The sequence below is a fragment of the Panicum hallii genome, chromosome 5 (assembly GCF_002211085.1).
Source record: "Panicum hallii strain FIL2 chromosome 5, PHallii_v3.1, whole genome shotgun sequence".
Lineage (NCBI taxonomy): Eukaryota > Viridiplantae > Streptophyta > Magnoliopsida > Poales > Poaceae > Panicum > Panicum hallii.
The window spans coordinates 26,601,429-26,605,855 of NC_038046.1; positions in this window are offsets into that span (position 1 = coordinate 26,601,429).

Consider the following 4,427-nt stretch of genomic DNA (forward strand, 5'->3'; position numbering starts at 1 on the left):
GACAGAAAAGCTACGCTGATATACGAAGAAGACCATTACAGTTTCACATCGGAGACTTCGTATATCTTCGAGTATCTCCCACTCGAGGCGTTCAAAGATTCGGTGTAAAAGGGAAACTTGCTCCTCGATACATCGGACCCTTTGAAATCCTTGAAATTTGTGGACCCGTAGCTTACCGTCTCCAACTTCCTCCTCAATTAGCAGCCATCCATAACATCTTTCATGTATCCCAACTCAGGAAGTGTGTTAAGATCCCCACCAAAATCATCGATTCCCAAACTATCGAAATCGAACCAGATCTGACCTACGCAGAGTATCCAATCAGAATCCTAGACACTAAAGAGAGAAGCACTAGAAGAGAAACCACCAGAATGTATAAGATTCAATGGAACCATCACACGGAAGAAGAAGCAACATGGGAAACCGAATCTTATCTTCAGCACAACTTTCCCAATTTCTTCCAAACCAATCTTCGAGCTTGATCTTTCCATTCCTTTCTATTCCGGAATCTCGGGACGAGATTCTTTTTAGGGGGGAAGGCTGTGACACTCAGGTAATTAGCTTGGTCACACCCTAGAGTTTTGCTATGCTTTTATGTCTAAAGTATGGCAAATGTGTGTTTTATGCATGTGTGATGTTATGGAAAAAGTGATGTTTATGTAATTAAATTTAACTAAAGGTCCTTTTATGCAATATGAGTGGAAATAGAGGGAAAAGTTCAAAAGTAAGAGGGTTGTTTTGCAAAAAGTGATATCTGTGGTTAAATAGAAAAAATATGTGAATTTACCCTTGGGTAAATGTGCAAAAGTAATTTTACCCATGGATTTACATAAAATGTGAAGATTTTACTAAGTCTATTTAATTTCTAAAACTATTGCTCAAATGCAGATGAACCTTAAAGAGAAGTTGTAGAGTTTGAAAAACCATGCAATTTTGCTTTTTGGACCATCTTCATTTAAGCACTGGTATAAAAGTTGTAAGCCCTTTTCAGTCAAGGCCCTGCTTTTCTCTGAAATTGCAAAACAGTCCCTGGTTCAGTTCATCCCCTTTCTCCCTCCTGGCGCTTCTGCCCCCCCCCTGCTCTGCTCCCCTGGCACTTCTGCCGCCGGCGTAATGCGCCGCTTCTGGCCACCGCCGGCCATCTCCTGTGCCTTCCCCGTCCACGCGTTGCTCCCCCATCCTCCCACCGCTCTAGCCCTCTGCTGCTGGCGTCCCACCCGAGCGCCACGTCTTCCACCGGCTGCCAGCACCGCACGCCGGAGCTCCTGCCGCCACCGCAATTCCTCCGCAAGCTTGTCTTATCCCTCCCTCTCTTCTGCTCCGGGGCACCAGCAACTCCAAGCCACCTTGTTTCCCTCGCTTTTTCACTTGCCAAACCCCTGCCCTCGGCTGTTTCTCCTCTTTCTTCTTCCCTGCGTCACCGGAGCCGCCCGCACTCCTCACCGGCGTATACCGCAATCACTTCACCTCGCCCAAATCCCGCTGACCTAGAGTTTCCCCACCCCCTCCCCTTGCCCAACATCGTGATCCAGACCAGCCCCGGCCCTTCCCCTCGCCGAATTTGCTCCACCCCGAGCCGCCCCTCCATTGGCGCCGCCGAGCTCAGCTTCACCGTCGACAGCCCGCCTCGCCATTCCTCCGTCCAATCCATGTATGGGAATCGTCTCCCCTCATCTCAGTGATGCTCATGCGCGCGCTATGCCCTCGTGTTCGCCGGCCTTTCGCCGGGAACGGTGTTGCGCCGCCACGGCCGCCGCGCCTCACCGTCGTCGACCGTGTTCCGTGGCTACCCGTCGAGCACCACCCCTCCAAATCTCTTCCTTAGGCTCTGTAGACCGTGCCTGGGCAGCTCTTCCTCGCCGGCGACCTCGCCGTCGGCGAGAACACGTCGGAGCCGCGAGGCCGGCCGGCGTCGGAGCTCGGCAGGGACCCTTTTTCAATTAGGAAGTTTGGTCTGAGGGCCCCGATGCAATTTTACCGAGACCCCCCCCCCTTTGATGCATCTGTTATTTCATGTGTGTGAGTTTGCTGCTTTGTAAAATCCGTAACAATTCACAGAAAAATCCAAAAATGACAAAACTAGTTTTGTTAGAAACTAGATTTCAAACTCTATGACTTTTGTTAATAGAGTTTAGTTCGAAACAAAATATTTCTACCTGTATTTTAAATCTAAGTTTAAGGGGTAATATACACTTAACTTTGTCATTTCATGCTTGATTGCTTATGAAGTTTGGCATAAATGTTCTATGAGCTCTAGATAACCTTGTGCAAAGTTGCAAACTTAAACTTGATTTAAATTTAACTTCTTTTATTTGAACTTTCAAATTTGAAATGTTAACTAAACCCAATATATACCCTTTCCTAATTGAAATCTTTTATCATTCTCTAATGTGATATTTCATATATAATCAAAGTTCTAAAACCTATAATCTTTTATTTAAAAGTTTTAAACTCAATTTCGGTTCATTTTAAATTTAATTTAAATATTTTAGTTCTTACTTGCAATAAACTCTACCATATCTTGTGATTTCTATATAAATAGTGTTTCAAACCTAAAGCACTCTTTATTATATGAATTCTTGTGTGTTAATTGTGTGAATTACAGCATTTGAAATATGAATTTTAAATTTAAATTTCACCTTATTTAATTATTGCATATCATATAGAATCAACGACACTCGACGACGGGGACTACGAATTGGTCTTAGGACAAGACCAAGGCTTTCCAGAAGCTCCAGCGCAAATCGTCGAGGGACTAACTGAAGCCCCGAACCCAAGTTCGGAAGCCTCTGACTTTCCTGCCCCCACCCCTACTCCAGAAGGCAAGACCCGGACATATCCCATTACTTTATTTACACTGCAATCTATGCTTATTTATATTATATCTTGCATTAAGTCTAGGAGTTGAAGTGAAACCCTAGATGCATGAATCCTAGGAATCCAATGTAATGCTCCCGAGTCCTTATCGGTTAGATGCTTCGCTAATAGGACCGGTAGAAGTCGGGTGATTTCCTGTCACTCGCGCGATATAGGAATTGCATGTTTACATTTCTGCAACCACTGTAAGGATGACGGACAGGGTCATGTGTTGTATCATGACCTGAGGTTTTACCCTGTCTGTTTTGATAAAAGTCTTAAGGTCGGAATGTGTGGTAGTGGTGGCTAAGTTTTTGAAAGTACTAGCCACACGCCGCGAAATATGGTAAGCGGTAAGCCTAGTAACCAATCGGCCCGGCAAGTGGACATACCTCCCACCACTCGATTTTATGTTATGTTTACACGCACTGACGTGCGGGAGTACGTTCTGCAAGGCAGACAGGAATACGGGTTTTGTAGTCGCGCTACAGACGTATGTCCTGTACACATTGGGTGTGCGTACGGTCCTGCAGTCACTTGTGGTGGACCTGATCCACGACCCGGAATGAAAGGCAAACGGTTGCTTCAGAATGCCCTGTTGGTATTCCAAGCGTGTGGGTTAGGTTTACCTTGCAAGGTTAAATTCGATTTGAATCGTCCGCCTCTCACGAGGATTGAGACTGCTTATCCCTTCTGCCACATTGAGTAAAAAGTGGAACTAATGATGGATAATCTTGATGGATGATAATCACTACCTTGCTTGCTTAGTGTAGGTGCTAATCTAGAATAAATACTCAACTAGAAAATGAAAGCTAAAACTTGAAAATAGTTCATACTCTTTGTTACTTTTCAGCTGAAAATAAACCCAGAGCCTTTACAATGCCTTCATGAGTCTAGTTATGGGCTAAGTATACCCAGCCCCGGGTAAGCCTTGCTGAGTATTAGAATACTCAGCCTTGCCAATATCTGTTTCAGGTATAACCTTCGAGAATCCCACGGACAACCTTGTGAGGCCAACGTCCGTTCCTTTTGGCTGGTCCGTGGAGTGGGATCCGTCCCCGGCCGGCACTGACCCTCCGGAGTGACGCCAGGCCCTGGGCTAAGCTTGGTGTCCGTCTTCGCGACGTGTGTAGTCGCGTAAAAACTTTTTCTTCCGCTGTGAGTTTAGACAAGCTGTTACGCTTGTCAGTTTGAACATGGTTTGTATGAATTTACTTGTCCTTGAACTCGGTTTGTAATAATGTATGTATGGTTGTAAATTAAAAAGTTGATGAGCTATTCTGTGATGTGAACTCGCCTTTGTGCGAGGTAAACCTGCTTCGATCCTGCTGAACTGTGGTTGTATCGGGCGGAGACCCGACAGACCAAAGGATTGTTCCGTTTGAAGTGCGTTGGGCTGATTGCAGTTGTACGGCGATCAATAGCGCACTTGAGCCGGAATAATTCGAGCGGTTCTGCCACAAGATCAGACCGATAGGGTGGTTAACATCGGGCCGAGGGGTTTTTGCCGGTAGGGAAGAAGTCAAAAGGCTCATGGCCGATGGGATCACGCCTATCGAAAATCGGCAGAA